The sequence below is a fragment of the Ovis canadensis genome, chromosome 9 (assembly GCF_042477335.2).
Source record: "Ovis canadensis isolate MfBH-ARS-UI-01 breed Bighorn chromosome 9, ARS-UI_OviCan_v2, whole genome shotgun sequence".
In the NCBI taxonomy this organism is placed as follows: Eukaryota; Metazoa; Chordata; class Mammalia; order Artiodactyla; family Bovidae; genus Ovis; species Ovis canadensis.
Window position 1 is genome coordinate 35,929,149 of NC_091253.1, and position 26,560 is coordinate 35,955,708.

Genomic DNA, 26,560 nt, shown 5'->3' on the forward strand with positions numbered 1-26,560 from the left:
AACAAAATTACTGCATGGAGGCCCACAGGAAGCCCCTGATGCCCCCCTGGATAACTGTACTGTTATCCAGATGGGTAAGAGCCCTTAATCTCTCTACCAGTCATATCAGGATGTTCATCCTAAGACCCATCCTCCCAACTCCCTAGATAAAGCACCTGCTGCTTTTGCCCAGTTTAGCAAATGAATCTTTGTTCATGCCTGTGACATAGGGGTGCTGTCTTTGAGAAGGCTAAAACTGGGTAAGTGTCCCAGGCCAGTAATATACATTTCTGCATGATTTACAAGTTCTCATGGAGGAGGGGGGAACTTCCCTGGTGGTCCAGTGGTTAAGACTTTGCATTTCAATGTAGGGGGTGCTGGTTTGATTCCTGGTCTGGGAACTAAAATCCCACATGACTTGCAGTCAAATAACCAAATCTCAAAACACAAAGCAATATTGTAATAAATTCAGTGAAGACTTAAAAAAAAATGGTCCACATCAAAAAATCTTTACAAAACCACGAAGTTCCCTTGGGTATCCTCTTTCACTTTGTCCCCTCCTACTCCAGAGCCTTGTGTAATATTGCTGCTCTCTGTGGCCTGGTGACTTGTGTTCACCAGCTTCCACTGGCCCCCCTAAGGCTGCCTTTGCATTTCTAGTTAGACTTTCCCTTATCTTACTGTTTCTCTGAGCCTCAGACTTCATCTGCTTCTATTGTTTTGTGGGCATGAACATACATCAAAATGGGTTACAGGTGACAATAACAGAGATTGTGTTTTGGGGATGGACCCCATGCTCTCCAGCCAACCATGTCCCTGTTCCTAGTGATGCCCCAGGCTGGTGTTCAAAGGAGTCCTGGGTGCTTTCAGCCTCCTACACTCTCACCTCTTCTCTGCTTCTTGTCATGAAATTCAGACCAACTAGAGATGCTTGGTCTAATCTCCTGAAAGGACTCCTCATTATGGCCCTATGAGGCTGGTGTGTTGATGTTATCTGGGAGAGACTGTAGTTACTGTGATGAGGAAAGCAGAAGAGAGAAATGGAGTCCGTACTGATCAAATGTGTAATCAGAAGACATCATTGAGGTCTGATGAGGCTGTTCAGGGTCTATTTCCCTTGAGATGCTTCTTGAAAGACAGCAGCTTGAAAAAAGGAGCAAGATGAGATTCATGGAGACAGCATTTCAAAAGGGAGCATAGGTACAACTAAACTAAGCTCAGAGTAACAGAAGAGGAAAGTGCACATTAAAAAAAAATAAAAAATCATCAAATGCCTGTGGATCTTATGAGTGGCAAACTCTCCCTGCAAAGTATGTGTTTGTGTTTTGAGTGACTAAGACTCCAGAGACAAGTTTAAACACATAAGCCCAGTTTAAAGGTAAATAAGATAATGTTGGAGGAAATTCACGACACAATGTTCCTTTCTGTATAACACGTTTCCTTTGAAATTCAGAATATACATTGCTTAAAAATGACACAGCAGCTACCACATAGTGAACTGAACAACCTTTTTCATAGCATCCTAGCAGTGGAAACAGCTTCCGAGGGAATTGCTTGATGGCATTCATGTGGTTAGGGAAGCAAATAGAGATGTTCAATATTTCTTTATGGATTGAAGTAGGAGATACACCTAGCACTGTCTTCGGAAGTCAGAATTAAGCATGAAAATAATAAACATTCATCTATTTAATAAATATTTATTGAGCCCCTACTATGTACTGGCATGTTGTGCCAGTATGTATTTTTTTACGTGTTAAATGTAAAGGGATTTAGGGAAGGGAGCACTAGGGTTCTAAAGATAAGTCAGATAGTACCTGGAGGTCAACTATGAAACCCCAGAGATTCTTAGGTGGAGCAAACCAGATCATTTTAACCAGTGTGGCTCCTCCTTTGATGCCAAGGGCAGTAATCCAATAATGAACTTTGAGGTAGGTCTTGTATGTTTATGATCCACCTTAATTTAAAAACAGCCTGCAGTGGACTTAGGGAGAGAATGAATACTTCTAGAGACAGAAAGGTCTCCATGCCTTACACAGTGGCTGGCTTCAAGAATCCTTTGCATTTTGTTTGCTGAGTTCTTCAGCAACAAGTATTTAAAAGCTGGAAGGAAGACCAGGGAAGAGGAGGAGAGGGAGGAGGAGGGAGGTGGCGGCGCCGTGGCAGAGGAGCAGGAGCAGGAGGGGGATGGCGAGGAGAAGGCTCCTGGGTGGCATGGCGCTCCTGCTCCTCCAGGTGCTGCCCGGCCCCCTGTCAGTCAGGGCTGAACCCCCGCAGGATAAGGAAACCTGCGTGGGTACCAACAATCAGAGCTACATCTGTGACACAGGACACTGCTGTGGACAGTCTCAGTGCTGCAGCTACTACTATGAACTCTGGTGGTTCTGGCTCGTGTGGACCATCATCATCATCCTGAGCTGCTGCTGTGTCTGCCACCACCGCCGAGCCAAGCATCGACTTCAGGCCCAGCAGCGGCAGCATGAAATCAACCTGATCGCCTACCGGGAAGCCCATAATTACTCAGCGCTGCCATTTTATTTCAGGTTTTTGCCAAACTATTTACTACCTCCTTATGAGGAAGTGGTGAACCGACCTCCAACTCCTCCCCCACCATACAGTGCCTTCCAGCTCCAGCAGCAGCAGCAGCAGCTGCCTGCACAGTGTGGCTCTGCAGGCAGCAGCCCCCCAGGCACCGACCCCACCAGGGGCTCCCAGGGGGCTCAGAGCAGCCCCTTGTCCGGGCCCAGCAGAAGTAGCACGCGACCTCCAAGCGTCACTGACCCTGAGCCCTCTGACGTGCCAGCAGACCCAGCAGCCACCAAAACCTCTGGCATGGAGCCCAGCGGCTCTGTGGCTGGCCTGGGGGAGGTGGACCCCACGGCCTTCCTGGACAAGGATTCCGAATGTAAGGAGGAGCTTCTGAAAGAGTACAGCTCCGAGCAGGGCAGTGCCCTCCCTGACAACAAAGACAAGACACCCGGCAGACACCGCCGCTTCACGGGTGACTCAGGCATCGAGGTGTGTGTGTGCAACCGGGGCCACCATGACGATGACCTCAAAGAGTTCAATGCGCTCATCGACGATGCTCTGGACGGGCCCCTGGACTTCTGCGACAGCTGCAACGTGCGGCCACCTGGTGACGAGGAGGAAGGTCTCTGCCAGCCCTCCGAGGAGCAGGCCCGGGAGCCCGGGCATCCACACCTGCCAAGGCCGCCTGCCTGCCTACTGCTGAACACCATCAACGAGCAGGACTCCCCAAACTCCCAGAGTAGCAGCTCCCCCAGCTAGAGCAGGTCCTGGCTATACCTGAGAACTTGGCGATGCAACCAGGGTAGGGGAAAACCATGCGAGAAGCATTAAGTAACTGTGTTCCTTTCCCCGCAACCCCTGCTCCTGCATTTTCCTGCATCTCCAGGTACAGTTTGGGGTGTGAGTGGCTTGCCCCCAACAGAAGCACAGTGCTGTGGAGGGCTGAGAAGTTATCCTATGACTCATTCCTCATACCCACCCCATTCCCCTTTACCTCTTTTAAAGTCACATCTCACTACCTGCTTGGGTCAGGGAGATGTGTGTTCAGAAGCCCCCAAGGAGGGAATGAGACCGTGCCCTGAGGTGACTCTTGGTGATGGAATGGATGTGCTTTCCGGTGTTAGTTTATGAGAACCTCGCTGCATCTCTGTCCAGAGGAGGTGGCTAGTCTCAGCCCTGGATGAAGAAGGAAGCTAACAGAGGCCCAGGGATTGTCGCCCCTTGCTACCAGCATCTGTGGAGCCAGAATTGTGTTCTGCTGTGGTGGGGAGGAGAGTTGACTGGCAGTTGTGTGGTGGGTTGGTGAGGGACTTGTGCTCTCAAATTCCAGGTGACGAGCTCACGGTGCCAGGGTGTCCTGGAGGGGCCCCTCCCTTTTCAGCAGGATCTGGCTGGCTGCAGGCTGGTTCCAGGCTGGAAGATTATATACCTGCCTTTTTTGTTTTGTTTTGTTTTTTAAAGAAAAAAACAACAACAAAAGCAAGCTGAAAACAAGAACTTGACCAATGGGCAGGCAAGAATTCTGTTATGGAAAAGGGAAGTTTGTCTTTTTCTCAACTTGGCCTTCAAAGAGCCTGGCTATAGTTGAGCCAGGAGATACATAATGTGCAGGCTTGGGTGGGGGCTGTCTCTGGAACTCCTGTGGATGAGCAGGAGGCCCTGCAGTGTGACAGCGGACGGAGGTGCAACTTCCCATTGTCTCTGCCCTTTGATCTGCACCCATGGGTGACCAGTGCCCTCCCCTCATCCTAGACACACGTCTACGGGCCTGCACATCTCACTGTTCTCGACGAACAAATGAGGCTGTGGGTCCTGAGAAAGGGCAGGCCCACAGTCTGGCTCTCACACAGTATTTTCTCTTGATTCTAAATTAAGTTGTTTTGTTTATTTGTTTGTTTTTTCAAACTGACCACTTGGAAAAAAAATGCCTTGGTTATCTGTGGTTTTCATGCCCTTTGCCTGCTCCGCAGCACCCCTTGAGTGGGGTATCTAATTTTTGTAGCCTATGTAAAGAGTCTCAGTGGCCCATATAGGAGGGTGTAGGCAGCCCTTCTGAAGGACCACAGGATCCTTAATTCCTGTAGTTTTGCTTCAGAAACCAGGTGAGCTTTGATAGGAATAATCTGAATGGAGAAAGCAAACTGCTGAAACTAACATTCCCTGTAACAAGTGCAGTCTGTATACGATGACTTTTCCAGTAACCTGTGTGTCTGTCCATTGTGTGTGAGCCCCCAGCCCTGTTTTCCTGTGAATATACTTTGAGCGGCAGCCACTCTGTTCACATTACCCATGCGTTCGGAGCAGGCGCGGCCCTCTCAAGGTAATTTATTTTACGCATTTACTGTTGACTGAGCAAATGTGTGACTGTGCACTTGGGTGTATTCTTCAATATCCGCAAATCAATCAATGTAATTCACCACATTAACAAATTGAAAAATAAAAACCATATGATTATCTCAATAGATGCAGAGAAGGCCTTTGACAAAATTCAACATCCATTTATGATAAAAACTCTACAGAAAGCAGGAATAGAAGGGACATACCTCAACATAATAAAAGCTATATATGACAAACCCACAGCAAACATTATCCTCAATGGTGAAAAATTGAAAGCATTTCCCCTAAAGTCAGGAACAAGACAAGGGTGTCCACTTTCACCGCTACTATTCAACATAGTTCTGGAAGTTTTGGCCACAGCAATCAGAGCAGAAAAAGAAATAAAAGGAATCCAAATTGGAAAAGAAGAAGTAAAACTATCACTGTTTGCAGATGACATGATCCTCTACATGGAAAACCCTAAAGACTCCACCAGAAAATTACTAGAGATCATCAATGAATATAGTAAAGTTGCAGGATATAAAATCAACACACAGAAATCCCTTGCATTCCTATACACGAATAATGAGAAAGTAGAAAAAGAAATTAAGGAAACAATTCCATTTACCATTGCAACGAAAAGAATAAAATACTTAGGAATATATCTACCTAAAGAAACTAAAGACTTATATATAGAAAACTATAAAACACTGATGAAAGAAATCAAAGAGGACACTAATAGATGGAGAAATATACCATGTTCATGGATCGGAAGAATCAATATAGTGAAAATGAGTATACTACCCAAAGCAATTTACAAATTCAATGCAATCCCTGTCAAGCTACCAGCCACATTTTTCACAGAACTAGAACAAATCATTTCAAGATTTGTATGGAAATACAAAAAACCTCGAATAGCCAAAGCAATCTTGAGAAAGAAGAATGGAACGGGAGGAATCAACTTGCCTGACTTCAGGCTCTACTACAAAGCCACAGTCATCAAGACAGTATGGTACTGGCACAAAGACAGACATATAGATCAATGGAACAAAATAGAAAGCCCAGAAATAAATCCACATACATATGGACACCTTATCTTTGACAAAGGAGGCAAGAATATACAATGGAGTAAAGACAATCTCTTTAACAAGTGGTGCTGGGAAAACTGGTCAACCACTTGTAAAAGAATGAAACTAGATCACTTTCTAACACCATACACAAAAATAAACTCAAAATGGATTAAAGATCTAAGTGTAAGATCAGAAACTATAAAACTCCTAGAGGAGAATATAGGCAAAACACTCTCAGAAATAAACCACAGCAGGATCCTCTATGATCCACCTCCCAGAATTCTGGAAATAAAAGCAAAATTAAACAAATGGGATCTAATTAAAATTAAAAGCTTCTGCACAACAAAGGAAACTATAAGCAAGGTGAAAAGACAGCCTTCTGAATGGGAGAAAATAATAGCAAATGAAGCAACTGACAAACAACTAATCTCAAAAATATACAAGCAACTTATGCAGCTCAACCCCAGAAAAATAAACGACCCAATCAAAAAATGGGCCAAAGAACTAAATAGACATTTCTCCAAAGAAGACATACGGATGGCTAACAAACACATGAAAAGATGCTCAACGTCACTCATTATTAGAGAAATGCAAATCAAAACCACAATGAGGTACCACTTCACACCAGTCAGAATGGCTGCGATCCAAAAATCTGCAAGCAATAAATGCTGGAGAGGGTGTGGAGAAAAGGGAACCCTCCTACACTGTTGGTGGGAATGCAAACTAGTACAGCCACTATGGAGAACAGTGTGGAAATTCCTTAAAAAATTGCAAATAGAACTCCCTTATGACCCAGCAATCCCACTTCTGGGCATACACACCGAGGAAACCAGAATTGAAAGAGACACATGTACCCCAATGTTCATCTCAGCACTGTTTATAATAGCCAGGACATGGAAACAACCTAGATGTCCATCAGCAGATGAATGGATAAGAAAGCTGTGGTACATATACACAATGGAGTATTACTCAGCCATTAAAAAGAATTCATTTGAATCAGTTCTGATGAGATGGATGAAACTGGAGCCAATTATACAGACTGAAGTAAGCCAGAAAGAAAAACACCAATACAGTATACTAACACATATATATGGAATTTAGGAAGATGGCAATGACGACCCTGTATGCAAGTCAGGAAAAAAGACACAGAAGTGTATAACGGACTTTTGGACTCAGAGTGAGAGGGAGAGGGTGGGATGATTTGGGAGAATGGGAAAAAAAAAGAAAAAAAATAAAAATAAAAGCTGGATAGATAGACGGTTGGTGGTGGTTTAGTCTAAGTCATGTCTGACTCTTGTGATTCCATGGACTGTAGATAGGTAGATAGATTAATTGATTGAGCTGCTGCTGCTGCTGCTGCTAAGTTGCTTCAGTCGTGTCTGACTCTGTGCGACCCCATAGATGGGAGCCCACTAGGCTCCCCCGTCCCTGGGATTCTCCAGGCAAGAACACTGGAGTGGGTTGCCATTTCCTTCTCCAATGCATGAAAGTGAAAAGTGAAAGTGAAGTCGCTCAGTCGTGTCCAACTCTTAGTGACCCCATGGACTGCAGCCTACCAGACTCCTCTGTCCCTGGGATTTTCCAGGCAAGAACACTGGAGTGGGTTGCCATTTCCTTTTCCAATGCATGAAAGTGAAGAGTGAAAGTGAAGTTGCTCAGTTGTTCGACTCTTCGCGACCCCATGGACTGCAGCCTACAAGGCTCCTCTGCCCATGGGATTTTCCAGGCAAGAGTACTGGAGTGGGTTGCCATTGCCTTCTCCTAATTGATTGAGCTAACATTGGTTTATAACATTATATGAGTTTCATGTGTAATAACATTCTGTTTCTACTTCCGTATACACTGCAGTGTGCCCAGCACAAAACTTTAGTTTCCATCCGTCACCATCCATTGACCCCTTTTACCCATTGTGTCCGCTCGCCCATCTCCTTTGGTAACCACTACTGAAGTGTCTGTGATCTGTGTTTTTATTTTTGTTTGATCCATTTATTTATTGTTTGCTTTTATATTTCACACATGAATGAAATGAGTGAAATTATATGGCATTTGTTTTTTTCTGACTTATTTCACTTAGCATAAAATCTTCAAGGGCCATCCATGTTGTCACAAGTGGCAAGACTGCATTTTTTATGGCTGAGTGGTATTCCATTGTGTGTGTGTATATATGTATATGTATATAACACACCTTCATTCAGTCATCCATTGATGGGCACTTAAGTTGTTTCCATATTGTGGCTGTTGTAAAAAATGCTGCAATGAACATAGGGGTGCATCTACAATTTTCAAATTAGTGTTTTTGCATTCTTTGGATGAATACACAGAAATGGAATGGCTAGATCATATTGTAATTTTATTGCTAATTTTCTGAGAAATCCCCATATTGTTTTCCATAGTTACATTTCCACTAACAAAGTACAAGTGTCCTTTATTCAAGTTCATTTGCTTTCCATTACAGACAGAGATAGACCACGTTTCCCAGCCTTCTTTGCAGGTAGGTGGGGCATGTGGGTGGTATGATGGATGCCGCTTCCAGGCTTGGCTCTCACATAATCCTCTCCGCCTCTCTGGCTGAATGTTGAGCATCCCACAAGGAAGAGCGAGGCCCTAGGGAATGGTGGAGCCTCAGGATGGAAGGAGACTTAGTCCTTGAAATAGGTGCACTGGAGTCTACTGGACCATACACAATGAACTGAGGTGTGACTGAGAAATAAACTGTGTCACTTGGTAATGCCTGGAGATATTTTTGGAGTCACGAATGGGAGACAGGACATATTCCTGGCATCCAGTATGTACAGGTTACGAATACAGCTATACACCCCACAACCAGAACAGCATAGGACAAAAAAGTCAGTAGGATCACTGAGACTTTGAGAATTACTACAGCAGCTACATTGTTACATTCCTAAACTAATGCAGTGGTGAACTACCAGGGTAGGATGATTCATATATACATTCAACAAAGCCTTGAGGGACTTCCCTGATGGTCCAGTGGTTAAGACCTTGCCTTCCAATGCAGGGGGTGTGGGTTCAGTCCTTAGTTGGGGAGTTAAGACCCCACATTTCTCAGAGCCATAAAACCAAAACATAAAACCGAAGCAATATCAATAAAGACTTTAAAAATGATCCACATAAAAAAAATCTTAAAAATTCCCAAAGTCTTGAGCATGTACTATGTGCCAGGTAACTCTCCAGATACTAGGGTATAGCAGTGAACAATTTGGGCAAAAATCTTTGCTCTACTGATGGTCACATTCTATAGTGAAGTGAAGAAGTCGCTCAGTCGTGTCTGACTGTTTGTGACCCCATGGACTGTAGCCTACAAGGCTCCTCTGTCCATGGAGTTTTCCAGGCAAGAGTGCTGGAGTGGGTCGCCATTTCCTTCTCCAGAGGATCTTCCTGAGCCAGGGATCGAACCCAGATCAGCCGCCTTGCAGGCAGATACTTTACCTTCTGAGCCATTCTATAGTGGAGGATGGCAAATAATAATATCACTCAAATAAAATATATAGTCTATCAGTGATAATAAATGATATGAAGACAATAAAATGGGATCTAGGGGAGGGATGACTGTATTAAAATATTTTATTGAAACTTAACTCATTGTTGTAAATGCCACATGACGCTTCACCCATACCCAGCCTAGTCCTCTTTCCCTAAGCCTTAGGGTCATCTGTCTGTTGGACACCTTTACTTGGATGTCCTTAGGCACCTTAAACTCCGTATGCCCCAAGCCATATTAATAATCTTCATAGAAGGGGCCGACAGAGGATAAGATGGCTGAATAGCATCACCGACTCAATGGATAGGAATTTTCACAAACTCTCGGAGACAGTAGAGGACAGAAGATCCTGATGTGCTGCAGTCCATGGGGTCACAAAGACTTGGACACAACTTATTGACTGAACAACAACAGATTGTGTTTTATACCTCAGTTTGATTTTGTCTGCTAATCTTAATTAAGCACAGAGTCACATCCATCCAATCCCCTCAATTTGAAGTCTGGACTCTTCTCTCACTTTCACCATTACCACCAAAATCTTGTGGAATTTACTTTGAAGTATTTTTTGAACCTTTTCCCTCTTATCCATCGCAATCCTAGTTCTGACTCCCACTATTCCTGCCTGAAACAATCATAGTAGCCCGTGAAATGGTTTGGCTAAAAATAAAACAGACTCAGAGAAAGCATGTCAATTGCCCAGTCACACACTGCCAGTAAAGGCAGTGCCATAATTTAATCTTGGTTCTCTCGTGTTCCCAAATCCCACCCCTCAGCTCCTCAGCCTTTGAAGATCTTGTCCAGATCTCATGGGGCCAGGGAACAGGGAGGGTTGCAAAGGCCCCTGCCTGCTCCCTCTGCCCCGGGTCATGCTGAGGCCATATAGGAGCCACAGCCACCTCTCAGCTAACCCATCTATGGTTGGAAGAAGAATTATGTTGGATCCACTTACAGGCACACCCCAGTTTATACTATTTGTGAGCAGAAGAGATCATGTATTTCATAGCACTGCATTACCTGCAAATTTCTCTGTAGATGCAAATAACACTGGGGTTCCCCATTTCTCAGGCTTCCTGTTTGCATGACGAGGGAATTCCATGGACGCACCTCTTTCACACTCACTTAAGGAGGGCAGTTTGGAAGAAGGTCTGAGCAGCATTGTCTTAGCACCTTTCTGCCTGTGGGGGCGGCCTGCCTAGGACACCCACCTTCTCCGTCCTCCGCTCTGTAAGCTGACTGGGGCACTCTCTGCTTGCTCTAGGGACACCCCAAATTTTCCATCTCAGCCAGAACAGGTGGTAAGTCTGCCTAACTTGGGGCGCTAAAGCAGCACACTGGCTTGTAACACTATAGCTCCAAAGATTAATTCTCCGACTTGACTTATCAGTAACACATCTCCATCTGGAAGATGGTTTGATCTCCATCAGAGTTTTCTATGTCTTATTTCTACACCGGTTCTGAACTTAGGAAAGGAAACGCCTCTCTCTCCTCCTCAAGTCAATAATCATAGAAATAAATATCAAAATGGATTCTAAGGAAACAGATGTTATTTCAGTAGGTGTATAATATGTACTTACTCCCAGCTAGAACCCGTGCCTGATCTCAGGTTACAAATGTGAACAAGACACGACTGGCCCTCAGGGGGCTCACAGTCCACCAAGGGGTTGCTAGGTAAAGAACTAGTTTTTTAAAAAGAATGTTTTAAGTGCTCAAGATGAAGATAAACAGAACAATGTGGGCCTAGAGTGTGGGTACATGCCAGTCTTGGAGAGGTCAGTGTGGAAGATTTTAGGGTATCATTGCTGGAGAAGGTAAAATCTGAGCCAAGACTTGAGGAGTTAATTATGCCAAGAAGGAGGGGAAGGAAAGATGATCCAGGAAGAATCCACAGAATGGGCATAAAGTATTGAGGATAAAAGTCTTGGCAAGAGTGGTAAAAATGAAGCTGGAGAGAGAAAAGGGGCTCAGATTATGGAGGCTCTTGTATGCAATGGAAGGAGTTAGGATTTCTTTTTTTTTTAATAGCAAGTAGAAGGTGATCTTGAGTGATTTTAAAGCCACGTGATTTGATTTCCATAAGTGGATGTTAGAAGGCCAAGGAAGGGAAGCCTGGGGGCAGGGAAGCCAGGTAAGTGTGTGGATTGAATGAGTTAATTCATGTCAGATGCAAACAATAGCACCTGTCATAGTTACAGTACAATATAAACTATTTGCTATTGTTGTTGTAGGGACTTTCCTGGCGGCTCAGACTGTAAAGAATCCGGGAGACCTCTGTTCGATCCCTGAGTTGGGAAGATCCCCTGGGGGAGAGCATAGCAACCTACTCCAGTATTCTTGCCTGGACAATCCCCATGGACAGAGGAGTCTAGCAGACTACAGTGCTTTGGGTCACAAAGAGTCAGACACGACTGAATGACTAAGAAGGCACGCCAATGCAGGAGACGCAGGAGACACAGATTTGATCCCTAGGTCAGGAAGATCTTCTGGAAGAGGAAATGGCAAACCTCTCCAGTATTCTTGCCTGGAAAATTTCATAGACAGAGGAGCCTGGCGGGTTACAGTCCATGAGATGCAAGAGTTGAACATGACTGAGCACATACAAATTGTTGTCATCAGGATGGTCTAGGTCAAAGGTCAGCCAACTTTTTCTAGATAGAACCAGATAGGAAATTTGTTAGGCTTTCCATGCCATTAGGCCTACTTTGCAATTTCTCAGTTCTTTTGTTATGTCGTGAAGGAAGCCATAGATAATACGTAAATAAATCAGCATGGCTGGGTAGCAATAAACTTTATTTCTAAAACTACAACCCACAAGCTATACTTTGCCAACCCTTGGTCTAGGTTATGTTGCAGTTTCAATCCCCAAAGCTTATTGGTTTATGAGGGTTACTCTTACTTCTATAATTATCTATCAGAACGGGCTAGGTTATGCTGCATTAACAAACAGCTCCAAAGCTTTAGCGATTTATCTGTAGAAGGGTTTTGTACTTGCTCACACTGAATATCCACTGTGAGTTGGCTGGGAGCTCCGCCCCATAATTCCTCGCTTTGGAACCCAGGCTGAAAAAGCAGCCAAATATTTCTGGCCTCTGAGGGACAGGGAGAGAGAACTTTGGAAGGTCCTGAAGCAGTGATTAAATGAGCCTGCCCAGGAGTACAAGCGGCAAATCCACTCACAACTCATTGGCAGCACCAGGCATAGGAACCCACCCAATCACAAGGGGCCTAGAAAACGCAATCCTGCCTCCTGTCCCCAAATCAGGGAGCTGGAAATACTTGGCAAGCATCACTGTGACGATTTCCACATTATTATTACCTGAGACGAAGCTTCCAAGTAGACATGTGACAGCTCTGGCCACACGGAGGAAAGATGCTCTCTCAGTGTAATTCCAAATTATTAAGGCAGAGAATCTGATCAGCTGAGCTTGAGCCAGAAGTGCATAGCTGGTTCAATTCACCAAGGCAGCGGCAAGGTATTATATCATCAAGTATGTTTGGTGGGAGCCCTTTGTTTGGATGGGAGGGGGTGGAAAAAATTAAAGGGATTATTTTCAGTTGGGCAATTGCTCCAGTATTCACCAACCTTAGTAAAGTGGCAAATAACTGCAGTTCAGCTTTCTGTGAAGACAGGGTTGTACATAAGTGAAAGCAAGGAAGAGCTGTCCCAGGAAAATGGGGCATAGTCCTGGGTCTGTGGCTAACCAGGCATCTGAACTGGGCTTGCTGTTGTTCAGTTTCTCGGTCACGTCTGACACTTCGTGACCCCATGGACTCTAGCCTGCCAGATTCCTCTGTGCATGGGATTTCCCAAACAAGAATCCTGGAGTGTGTTGCTGTTTCCTTTTCCAGTGACCTGGGTTAAGACACCTCAAAAACTTTCAGTGCCTCTTTTTCCTTACCTGTGAAATATATGCCTTAGTAAAATGGTAGAGAAAAAAAGCATAGAGTTCTGAGAAAAAATGAAGCATGTTAAGATGAAGGTCATGCTTCATTTTTCCAGAACACTGTGTTTTTTTCCTCTCAGTTCAGTTCAGTTCAGTTCAGTCACTCAGTCATGTCTGACTCTTGAGATTCCATGGACTGTAGCACGCCAGGCTTTCTTGTCCATCACCAACTCCCAGAGCTTCCTCAAACTCATGTCCATAGTTAGTGATGCCATCCAACCATCTCATCCTCTGACATCCCTCCTCCTCTTGCCTTTAATCTTTCCCAGCATCAGGGTCTTTTCCAATGAGTCAACCCTTCGCATCAGGTGGCCAAAGTATTGGAGTTTCAGCTTCAGCATCAGTCCTTCCAATGAACACCCAGGACTGATTTCCTTTAGGATGGACTAGTTGTATCTCCTTGCACCCCAAGGGACTCTCAAGAGTCTTCTTTAACACCACAGTTCAAAAGCATTGATTATTCAGCACTCAGCTTTCTTCACAGTCCAACTCTCACATCCATACATGACTACTGGAAATACCAAAGCTTGGACTAGGTGGACCTTTGTTGGCAAAGTAATGTCTCTGCTTTTTAATATGCTGTCTAGGTTGGTCATAGCTTTTCTTCCAAGGAGTAAGAGTCTTTTAATTTCATGGTTGCAGTCACTATCTGCAGTGATTTTGGAGCCCCCCCAAAGTAAAGTCTGTCACTGTTTCAACTGTTTCCCCATCTATTTGCCATGAAGTGATGGAACCAGACACCATGATCTTAGTTTTCTGAATGTTGAGTTTTAAGCCAACTTTTTCACTCTGCTCTTTCCCTTTCATCAAGAGGCTCTTTAGTTCTTTGTTTTCTACCATTTTACTAAGGGCTTCTCTGGTAGCTTAGCTGGTAAAGAATCTGTCTGCAATGCAGGACACACCAGTTCAATTCCCGAGTCAGGAAGATCCCCTGGAGAGGGGATAGGCTACCCACTCCAGTATTCTTGAACTTCCCTGGGGGCTCAGACAGTAAAGAATCTGCCGGCAATGTGGGAGACCTAGGTTCGATCCCTTGGTTGGGAATATCTCCTGGAGGAGGGCATGGCAACCCACTCCAGTATTCTCGCCTGGAGAATTCCCATGGACAGAGGAGCCTGGTAGGCTACAGTCCATGGGGTCACAAAGAGTTGGACATGACTAAGCGCAGCAAAAGATGAAAATCAAATGACACCATGGATGTGAAAATGCTTTGCAAATTACACCCTTCTTTTTCTTCTGTTTCGTTTGGCTGGGAGGCATGTGGAATCTTTGTTCCCTGACCAGGGATTGAACCTGCCCTCCCTGCAGTGGAAGGGTGGACCACTGGGCCACCAGGTAAGTCCTCTGGTGCTCTTCCATTGGTTGTTTCAGCAGCACCTCCAGGCAGTGAAATGAACACAGGTCTGCTCAGTCTTTCCCTTGCTGTTACCCTGCTCAGCCTCCTCTCCTGTCCTCTTTCTGGTCCAACCCTTTGACTCACTGAGGCCTCTTTGGTTTCTCAACTTACGTTTCTATCTTCCAGCTGCCACTGGCTGACATATCAGTAGGAACAGAAGCACAGAATGATTGGCTGGTTTTAAATGTATTCTCATCTTCTCACACTGGTTGCTGGCACTGTTTTAAGCTTGCGTGTGTGTGTATTTCTTCTAAATAAGTCATCCAAATTTTTTGGTCATACACATCTCCGAGGAGACCGGCTCTGCCCGGATACTTTGGATTTCACCTGAGGCTATAGCACATTGATCTGTTCTCAGCATTTTCTCAGTCTGATTTGTCTCTGCTGAACTCTGGCAGATCAAAGTCTGATTCTGGCAATAAAGGATAAAGGGTTTGGGGAACAGGATTCTGCAACCAAGATTCAGGTTTCGCCCTACATGATCTTATGTATCTCTTTGCTTTTGTTTCTTTTCTCATCTGACACTGTTTTCAGTGTATCAGGCATCTTTTCTTTTTCAGTCAGCTCTATTGAGGTGTAACTGACACACAATACATTGACCCAGTTAGATTACACATTTGTTACATTTTCACTTATGTACATGTCCATGAAACCATCATCACAAGTAAGATAATGAACATTTCCATCACTCCCCCAGACATCCTGTCTCCTTGGAATCTCTCCTCTCTTTGCTCTCTTCTCTATTCGGTGTTAGTTTGCATTTTCTAAAAATTTACATAAAGGGGAGTGCAGTTACTGAAATCCTTCATATTCCTGTTTGCTAATTCTAGTATCTGTGTCAGTTTGGGGTCTGCTTTTTAAAAACTGTTTATTTGCTAATCCTTTTTGTCTGTGCTGGGTCTTTGTTGTTGCACGCAGACTTCTCTATGGTAAAGGGGAACTGCTCTCTAGTTTCACTGTGGGCGGTTCTCATTGTGGTGGCTTCTCTTGCTGTGGAGCACGGGCGCTGGGGCACTCAGGCTTCAGCAATCGCAGTGCACAGCTGGGTTAGCTGTTCCACGGCATGTGGGATCCTCCCCGACCAGGGATTGAACCCATGTTCCCTGCATTGGACCATCAGGGAAGTCCCTGGGGGTCTGCTTTGGCTTAATGCTTTCTCTCCTCAGTAGAGGTCATATTTCCCCGCTTCTTCATCTGACTGGTAATTTTTGATAATATTTGATCACATGCCAGACATAGTGAGTGTAGTATCACCTTGTTCTGTGTTGGATAGTTTTGTTTTGCTATAAATACTCTTGAGTGTGGTTCTAGGGTACAGTTAAGCTCCTTGGAAATAATTTGATTCTTTTAGGTCTAGCTTTTAAGATTTTTTAGGTGGGACTAGAGCTGTATTTAGTGAAGGGCTAATGTTCCCCCAGTGAAGCAAAACCTTTCTGAGTATTCCATGCAATGTCCCATGAGTTATGGAGTTCTCTAGTCTGGCGGGTGCCAATGGGCACTTTTTCTGATTCCCAAGAGTGCTGTGTGCTGTGGGCTGTTCCCGCCAGTCTTTGCAGGTGTTTCTTTCCCTGGACTTGGAAACAAGAGCTTCCCTGAAACAAGAGCTGAATTGTATTTTGCTGAATACTCACATGGAATCCTGTGCAGTTCTTTGGGTTTCTTACTCTGTGTAGATCTTTCCTCCCTGGTCCTCAGTCCTGCAAAGCCTAGCCACCCTGTTCTCTCTGGATTCTCGGCTCCATCTCCTCAACTCTAGAGGGGCATGAGATTCCACCTGGCTTTTCCCTCCATGCACTGGGACCTGGAAGCTCTCTCCAGGCAATAAGCTGGGGCAAATACAAGGGCTCACCTTACTGATTTTCCACCTCCCAGGAATCACTGACCTTCACTGCCTGGTAGCCAACAGCTTGAAAATTATTGCTTTGCCTATTTTCTTTTAACTTACATTTGGAAGGTAAATCTGGTTCCTGGCCAGAAATGGAAGTCTACTAGGCATTTTTGAATTGAAATAATCATGAGTTGTGTAGCCTTTTGCTTTACAAATTTTGGCTTACAGCTCAGTATCCAAGCTCTAGAAGCTTATTAGAAATGCAAAATCTCAGGCTTTATTCCAGATCGGCTGGATGAGAACGTATATTTTATCAAGATGTCAGGTATTTGTATGGATATTGGTGTTTCAGAAATACCAGTGTGGATTTTTGAATTGCTGTTGTTGTTGTTTTAGCTGCTGAGTCATGTCCAACTCTTTTCGACCCCCTGGACTGTGGCCCATCAGGATCTTCTGTCCTTGGGATTTCTCAGGCAAGAATAGTGGAGCAGATGTTATTTTCTATGCCAGTGGATCTTCCCGACAATCTCTATTTTTTTTTCTTCCAAATTTTAGTCTTAACTTCTGGAGAGGAAACCTTCTGGGTGACTCCAGGTGGAGGAGAATCAGGGAGGAAATAGCTCAGAAAGGGACCCCGGGAACTCTGCCCCAGATCTGATGCTCATGGTAACATTGACACGGGCCCCACTCAGCCTCTGAGGGCGGCAACCTTGACCTCAGCAAGGGGTGCTCCTTCTACACAGGGACCAAGTGGTCTGACCTTGAGTGCACTCATATGCTCTTCCTTGCAGGGATGATGCAGTGGGAAAATCTGGGATTCTGAGACTGAGAAAAAGTTATAGAAGGGGCATTAAATCCTTCTGGGAGCAAGGCAGTGGATCAAATAAGAAGTCACACAAATACCCTCTTCTGGTGAGGGAAGAGCTAAAATCCTGATCTCAGAAGACTCAGGTTAGATTCCCTGCTTCTCCACCCAGTGGTGGAGTGTTAGGAAAGTTGCTGGACCTTTGTCTCAGTGTCTGTCTCTGTATATGGGTGCCCGGTCATGTCTGGACGCTTAAAACCGTATATTAGTTTAGTTCAATTAATGTATGCCATTGTTTATGAAAGTCAAATAATATTATTAGAATTTCCATTGCAAAGAGCTTCCAATGAATTATATGCATGTGGTACTCTTTGCCTCAGAGTCAAAATTCGGTTAACTTCCTCCCTTTTTTCCTTCACCTCCTCCCCTTTCTTCCCTCCCTGCTTTGTCCTTTTCGTTTCTCCCTTTCTTCTTCTTCTTCTTCTTAACTCTCTCACCCATTCTCTCTTCCATTTCCCCAAATTCCAGGCTTTTCTCAGGAAAGGGTATGGGAGTTTAGGTATCATATAAGCCCCCAGGAGTATTGTAATGTAGATAAATAAGTCAAGCTTCATGCTTTCCCATATCATACTTATGACCAGGTGAAATAAAATTAAAATCTATATCAAAATCAACCTTGAAGGGAAAAGGAGTACATCCAACATACATACAGTGGGAGGGAAGGGTCTGGAAGAAGGTGGGGCAGTGGGTATACCCAATGGTGAGGGTAGGTTTGTGGCTGACGATAGATTCAGAACATGTAGCACCCTTGGATTCCACCAACCTGGAGTGATCCCAAAAGTACGAGGCAAGTAGTCTTTTTATAATCTGTTATTTGTTCCAGATTTGAATAATAATACAGCTGTAAGGTGGCATGTAGGGTGGTGCCTTAAAGTAGCATAATCACCTTCCCAGGTGGTGCTAGTGGTTAGCACCAATGCAGGAAAGGAAACATAAGAGACTCAGGTTTGATCCCTGAGACTGGAAGATCTGCTGAAGGAGGGCATGGCAACCCACTTCAGTGTTCTTCCCTGGAAAATTGCGTGGAAAGAGGAGCCTGGCGGGCTACAGTCCTTAGGGTTGCAAAGAGCTGGATACGACTGAAGTGACTTAGCATTAGCATTAGTCTTTTTTATAATTTGCTGTTTATTCCAGATTTGAATAAGATAGCTGGCTAGGGTGGCATGTAGGGTGGTGTCTTAAAGTATGTCCTTTGTCAACGTGGTCTGAATTTCTTCACTCATCAGGAAGTCCCTGAAGGGGTCACTGACATCATTCCCTCATTCTTTTTTAAAATGTTTATTTATGTGTATTTATTTGGCTGTGCCAGGTCTTGGTTGCACAGCATGTAGAATCTAGTTTCCCAACTAGGGATTGAACACAGCCCCCCTGCACTGGGAGTGAGGAGTCTTAGCCACTGGCCCACCAGGGAAGTCTCCATTCCCTCATTCTTGATGGCCTTTTAGTGAGGGAAATGGCAAGCTTGAGTAATTCTCCCCAATTTGGGGAAGGATTAGATTTTCAAACTCAAGCCCTCTGAGAGCCTGCCAGTGAGTAGCACTTCCTTATAACCTGCTTGAGGTCTTTCAAGTGCAGCCAAACTTCCCCCAAACGGGAGCCCCGTCTGTGCTCCTTGTCTGTGTCAGTGCCTGTATTGGTCATTGACCACTGAGTATTTCTACAGCCAAATCTGTGGCCAAGTGAAGCTGCTCTGGGTGTTTAGGGCTTTCCTGGTGATGCTCTGCTTATTGGCTCCAGGGCAGACTTGGATGAAAGGAGGGAAGCCAGCAGTTCCAGAGCTCCCCTTGTGTGCCAAGCATCACAGTAGAACCAACACACAGGTTATCTCACATATTCTTCATCATTAATCTACGACAAAGGAATTATCATTCCCATCTCTTCCTAATGAAGAAATGAAAGCTCAAAATGCTTAAGACACTTTTCCAGTGCCACCCAGAAGAACTGAGATTTGGACTCATACTTTTCCTAATGCTTAAACTCGTTCTGTAAGTATTCCAATGATGTGCCAAGATTATTGACTTAAAACCCAGACAGCTAGCATGCATTAAGTGCTTACTGTGTGGCAGGCACTGGAGACTTGGAGAGCAATGAGTGGGTAGGAAAAAAGCTGTAAGGGAGGTGGGAGGAAGGACGGAAGGAATGATGATGATGAGAGAGGGGGCAGAACTAACTCAAGAGCATTATCCACTGGGCTCAGGAACATGGATGGCATCACTGACTCAATGGACATGAGTTTGAGCAAATTCCCAGAAATAGTAAAGGACAGGGAAGCCTGGCATGCTGCAGTCCATGGGTTCTTGAAGAGTCGGGCAACTACTTAGCAAATGAACAAAGACAGCAGGAACATGGGCTTTATCCTGTAGGTGCTGGGGAACCACAGAAGGGCTTTATTCAAATGCTGAAGAGGATTGGACTTGTGCTTAGAGAGAGCATCCAGCAGCAATGTGGAGGACAGAGGGCAGGGGGCCAGGGGCCGGGCAGGAAGTAGGAACAGCAATTATAATGCCACTGAAAGAGAGAGAATAGATTGATGGTGATGAGATGATTTCAGCACTGGGCACTCAGGTGCTAGATGCTGTACTAAATGTACTGCATGTTCTCACTCATTCAATATTCAGGTCCACTTTACGACGTGAAAAGTACTATGATCACTTTCCAGGTGAGGAAATTGAGGCACAGAGAGGTTAAATACCAACTGTTCCTATCATAATGGAACAAGCCCTGAAGAGATGTTCCCTCTTGCTCTGAATCTTACGTTTTCAGTTACTAGATGGCAGATCCGACGCTGAGACTCTTAAGCTCTCCACCACTTTTCTCCACCGTATTTGTCGTCTCACCAAATCACATTGGATCATAGACCCTAAGGGAAGGGAGAAATGTTTGTGTTCATTTGGGTCATCTTCCTGCTTCTCCACACCCCAAACTAGATGCTCAGATCCTTCCCCTGTCATCTGCTTAAACATCTCCAGTGACAAGGGCTTGCATCCTGCCCAGATACCCTGGGACACTAGCATTATAGGAATTTTGTGAACATGGCCCACTGCTCCTGGTGCTTTCTCCGAGTCTGGGCCCTTCTGCCCCCAAACAGCACCTGAGAGTGTAAACTCTGGCTACTCGGATAAATTTGGAGCGAAGTCCACCAGGGATTTCAAGGAGTGTTCTTTGCACGAGAATCATCACGAGATGGCCAGGCCTGTGCTAATCGGCTGTATTTGAACTATAACAACATTCAAACCCAGCAAGACAATTAAAGCTGAAAATGGTCAGAAGGGATTAAAAGGATTCAAAGGATAATTGCTTCATAACAAGCTACATTGCTGCAAGTAGCAGGCAGGATTGATGGAACTGGAATTAATTATATTGGAATACGTGTTTATTTTTATAGAGTCTTTTAAAATCATTTGGATTTGGCCAACTTGTGCCTTTCTCCAATACTCTCGGCTTTGGTTAACTGCCGCGGATTTATCTGCCAAGTGCAATTACTGCCATTCTTGGAAACTACGCGGGCACGAAAACATGCTCACCATTTATCAGATCAATCCTTTTATTGCCTTTGTAATAATGACGCCTAAATTTGTATAGTGCTTGTAGTGTTTACAAAATGCTTTGCATATGTTATCTCAGTTTGTCTCTACAACAACCCGATGAGATGGTTAAGGGCTGGAGTTCCATTTGGAGATGATGAAACTAAGGCAGAACAAAATGAGCCATCCAGCGGATTAATAAGGGAACTCTGACTGGAGTCTATAGTACCTGCCTCCTAACTGGTATGTTTGTGCTGCTGATCTGGAGAAAAAAGCATCTTGCTTGCTAGGGGGAGGGGCTAGGCCGAACACTGCTGTCAAGAAGGAGAAAAGTCATTGCTTAGGTTCAGGGAAAAGTTAAACTTACTAGTGAATCAACTGTTTGAACTATAAAAAGTGGAAGATATCATTGATCAGAAAGGAGAGGTGCTTTTGGAAATGAAGTTGCTGTAATAAGGCTTAAGAAATGACTCTTGTTTTGGAGTCAGTAGCCTGGAGTTTATGTTCCACCTCTTCCCTTTCATGGGTCTGTATCTTGTCACGTGACTATTCCCCTGGCTATCTTACTTTTTTCCCTTCTGTACAGTGGGTCTAACGATGACCTTCACTCGTTATGGTAACAGTCAAGATCAAATGAAATATTGCATTTGTTTGAGCCCGACAATTGTGGGATGCTTTTGCCCCTAGTGTTTTTCTGTCTGATATCCCTATGTTAATTGACTGTGAAGTGAAGTGAAAACAGCTCAGTCATGTCTGACTCTTTGCGACCCCATAGACTATACAGTCCATGGAATTCTCTGGGCCAGAATACTGGAATGGGGTAGCCTTTCCCTTCTCCAGGGGATCTTCCCAACCCAGGGATCGAGCCGGGGTCTCCTGCATTGCAGGTGGATTCAACAAAGAGAGGAACCCCTCATTTCAGTCTGTAACAAATGAGATTTCTTATACCCAACACCCAGTTTCCCCCGATGGTAATATCTTGCACAGCTAAAATACAATATCAAAGCCAGGAAGTTGACATTGGTTCAATCTGCAGAGTTTATTTGGACTTCACCCATTTTATTTGCCTTGAGTGTATATGTGTGTCTGCAGTTCTGAGCAATTCACATATATAGATTCCAGTAATTCATCACCACCACAGTCAAGATACAGAACTGCCCCATTACCACATTGGTCCCTTTTGCTACTCTTAGCTAGCCTGTGATTTTCCTTTTGAAGCATCTTAAAGACGTTGATCATTAAATCCATTTTCTGTTTCTCTCGTCTCTGTTTCTCTTGTTCTCTTGTTCTTGATCAGTTTTTAAGCCATATCCAACTCTCTGTGACCCCATGAACTGCAGCACACGAGGCTCCTCTGTCCTCCATTATCTCCCAGAGCTTGCTCAAACTCACGTCCATTGAGTCAGTGATGCCATCCACCCATCTCATCCTCTGTCGTCCACTTCTCCTTTTGCCCTCAATCTTTCCCAGCATCAGGGTCTTTTCCAATGAGTCGGCTCTTCATGGTGGCCAAAGTACTGGAGGTTCAGCTTCAGCACCAGTCCTTCCGATGAATATTTAGGGTTCATTCCCTTTAGGATTGACTGGCTTGATCTCCTTGCTGTCGAAGGGACTTAAAAAAAAAAAAAAGAAAAAGAGTCTTCTCCAGCACCACAATACGAAAGCATCAATTCCTCGGTGCTCAGCCTTTTTTACGGTGCAACTCTCACATCTGTAATATGTATATGATACACAAAACAGAATGAGCATAAACTCTGGACTCCAGCATCCCTGCGTTTGAGGAACAGCATAGCTTCTCACAGCTGGGCAACCTGGTATCACCCTGCAATCCCTATTGATGGGGTGACGCACTTGCAGCGACGTGCAGCCTTGAGGTATAGCGGCCAATCGGAGCCTAGTGAGTGGCAGTTACTATCGATATAATTGAGATTTTCTCCTTTGGCCTCAGTCTCATCCCTCTCGCTTCCTCCGCATGGATAGAATTCATGGCTGTTGTGGTCCCCTCTTGCCATCCCAGCTGACAGAGCATCTCTCTGGGGAGGCTTCCTTTCATTTTTGTCTTCCTCCTCCACTCTGCTCCCCAGCAAAACTGGCAGAGGTTTTCTAAGCTCATCAGCTGGCTTCTCACATCTTTCTCCCCTTTGTGTTTCCAGTGTTCCCATTTCATCTGCAGTTTGCCAGGGAAGCTGTTGGCTTTTGTTGTCTGGCTGGGTAAACCCTTCCCATGCCAGCGCCGACGTGCTGGGTGCCCTTTTAAGAAGAACACCACGGCGCCGGCTCCTGATCTAAGCAGGGAGGCTTGAGCTGGGGAACGCGGAGAGCATCCTTCCCCCAGGGGAGCAGCTATTCTGGGAAACAAACACTCCAGGCATCTCATTAGCATAATCTCAGGAATTAATGGCTTGATTGATGTTCCACAGTTCCCCACAGTTTTCTATAAATGATAATGTATTAAAACGAGATGGGGGAAAGAAAACATGACGCGACATATATTATTTAGGTGTTTGCAGAGAGGCTGACACACAAACACACGCGATTTATCAACAGTCATATTTTTTTGCACAGTGTTCTGAGCCCCAAGCCTCCAAGATGTGGAATTAATTTCATAGCAGGTGATTCTAGACGATTTCACACAGGCCATCTGTCGCTTCTTCAACTACCTTTCTGCTGTTACAGTAATTAATCATTTCAGAGACTGGCTTGGCCCCGGAAAGTCCATTCTGGCTGAGAACTCTACAAGAGTGGATAGCATTGGCATAAGTGTTTTGAATCAGTTTGTTCCTATGAAGCAGGGGTGTTCAAATATTCTTCTTATTTACTTTTATTTGCCCACACCAATGGCTCCACAGCTCAAGGGTGCTTCAGAGAGTATTAGATTGTTGTTGCTAAAACTGCTCATGGTCTTCCTTTGGAGTAGAAGAAGCAGAGCTCAGAGAGGTAACTTGAATTGTCCAAGGTCACGCAACTAATCAGAGAGAGCTGGTACCAGAACCTAGGGTTCTCCATTTTTCTTGCCTTGATCCTTCTGGTCCTTGAATGTTACCAGAAATAAATAAGTAGATAGCCCTAGGAACACTAGAGGGAACTCAGCACGGGACATCAAGCGCACACGCAAATTAAATGCTGCAAGTCAGTAATTTAATCATTCCAGAAATCAAAATATAGCCATGCAATAAGGTAGAATCAATATTAAAGGAGACAGAGTTTTTTAAGAAACATGAGTTGTGGTCTACCACGCTTGATGTCACAGTGGGAAAGAGAAAACACCAGGCCACTTCCTTGACTGAGATGCACTTACCCACTGATGTTTATTGATTTATTTATTAGCAACACAAATGTTTACTTGATTGGTGATTCATGGTATTCCCTGGGTTAGATGCTGGAGACACAATGGTGAAGCCTCTGTGCTCAAGGTACTGACACTTTGGTGGGGGGACATAAAATGAAGAATTAAACAAACATAAGTTGCGAGAAATGAGGGGCAGAGACAGCAGAGGACCGGTGGCACATTTTCCTGTGTGCATGAGGGACTTTTAGATGGGATAGCATAGCAGGCCCCTTAGAGGAAACTGTGCTGGGAATTGGACTCTGGTGGGTGGGAGCTGAACATGTGCTAAGTGAGGAGGAGAGAATCCTGGGCATTGGGGACAGCATCAGAATGGCCCTGGGCTGGGAAAGCAGATCAGTGTGGTAGAAAGAGTCAGGGATGGACGACTGGTTATGAACAGGTTAAGAGAGATAGGTGAAAGACATTGTTCAAGGCCCTTGCGATGGATTGTTTCATTATTCCCATTTCACAGATGAGAACACTGAGATGCAGAGAAACAGAGCAGCTTGTAGAAGATCACACAGTGGTAGGCAGTGTGGCTGGACTTCTAACCCAGCTCTCTCTGACTCAAGAGTCCAGGCTTTAAGGCAGAGGCTAGCAAACTGTGTCCTGGAGGCCAAGTCCAGCATCCTACCTGTTGTCTGTAATTAAAGATTCACTGGAACACAGCCGCAGTCATTCATTTAAGTATTGTCAATGGCCACTTTCTCACCACAACAGCGTAACTGAGTAGTTGGGGTAGACACAGTATGGCCTTGCAGAGATTGCAATATTCACTACCTAGTTCTTTAGAGAGAAATTTCACTGAACCTGTAGCCCTGGGGTGGGGAGAGGGCTCATGTCTACTTCATTCCTGGTGTTTCCCCAAAGTCACCCAGTGACTGGTGTTAGCCAGGATCCAATAAACATCTGTTGAATGAATGAAGAATGGGAGAGGAGGTGCATGGAGCCAAAAAAATCAAAGGGTTCTCTAACCCTTTGCATGAACTGGGTTAGCATGAGATAAGGAACTGGCTGGTGAGCACAGACTCTGCTTGGTTGTAGCAGGTGGACCCACTTGGTCAGAGGGAGGAGCAGGATGTTGTAGACATCAGGTTGGAGACAGTCCCTGGGGGTCGACTGAGAAGCGCCCTGAATGCCACCATCATTAAGCTCTGAGACCTTTAAGTGGCTGACTTAGCAGTCACAGAGGCTCTGGAAGAGACCTACTTTGCCAAGATGGAGATTGTAATTGGTTATTGATGTCCTATTTGTATGCTAATGTTGCTCAATAAAGTAGCTAAACCATAATTAACGCTCCAGCTTCCTCTAAAAAAAAAAAAATCCCACTGAAAGGTCAATGGATTCCATACAATAAATTATTAAATAATAGGAAACACAGGAGGTTAAGTTTCTGGGCTATAATCTTTTCAGGTTTTATGAACTATCATTTATTAAAAGCACTGACAATGTTTACATTTTGTTTTGCCATTTTCCTGCCAGCTTCAGAAATTTTTAGAGTTAGCGTCAATGTTGAGTGGAAAAATATATTGTTTGCCAGACTTCATCTGTCTGGAAATCAAGACAGTGTTACCTCTGCAATCTGACTTCTCATCTCTCCGTGTCAATGTTAAGTCAAATAGTAAATCTGCACGTTGGCAGATTTCATGCTGTATGGAAACCAGGATGAAATATACTATAATGCCAGTTAAATTTATCTGGTAATCACAGAAACATACCAAGATCTTTTGCGGATAAAATTCTTACTCCTGTCCTGAAAATTCTACAAGAGGGAAGATCTTGGTGTGGTTATTCAATCGGTAGACACTTTAGGACCTCCTGGACCATAGCACACCAGGCTCCTCTGTCCTCCACTATCTCCCAGCGTTTGCTCAAATTCATGTCCTTTGAGTAAGTGATGCTATCTAACCATTGCATCTTCTGCTGCCCCCTTCTCCTTATGTCTTCAATCTTTTCTGCCATCAGGGTGTTTCCCAAGATCTTACTTGTAAGGAGCAGGTATGACTAAAGGGATGTCTATGAACTTGGACTCTGGGGTCTGTGTTTGAATTGCTTTTTTACACCTTAGCTCCTGTGAACTTTGGACTTAGCTCTTTGTTGCCTCATTTTACTCAACTAGGAAATAGAGGCATGAGTGATACTTACTGCATGGAACTGTGATGATTAAGAAATTGTATATTAAATGCCCCAGTCTGGAGCATAGTAGTGTGAAGCATTATTATAACTCTGTAGGGATTAAAATGTTCAAGGGCAGCGATTGACAATGAGGCCAAATGAACTGGTAAGTT

General features: G+C 44.5%; 1 pseudogene; it reads left to right on the plus strand.

The window, feature by feature from the left end:
* Positions 1–2,090: 2,090 nt before the first annotated feature.
* On the plus strand, positions 2,091–3,399 carry LOC138446064 (WW domain binding protein 1-like pseudogene; annotated as a pseudogene).
* Positions 3,400–26,560: the final 23,161 nt, after the last annotated feature.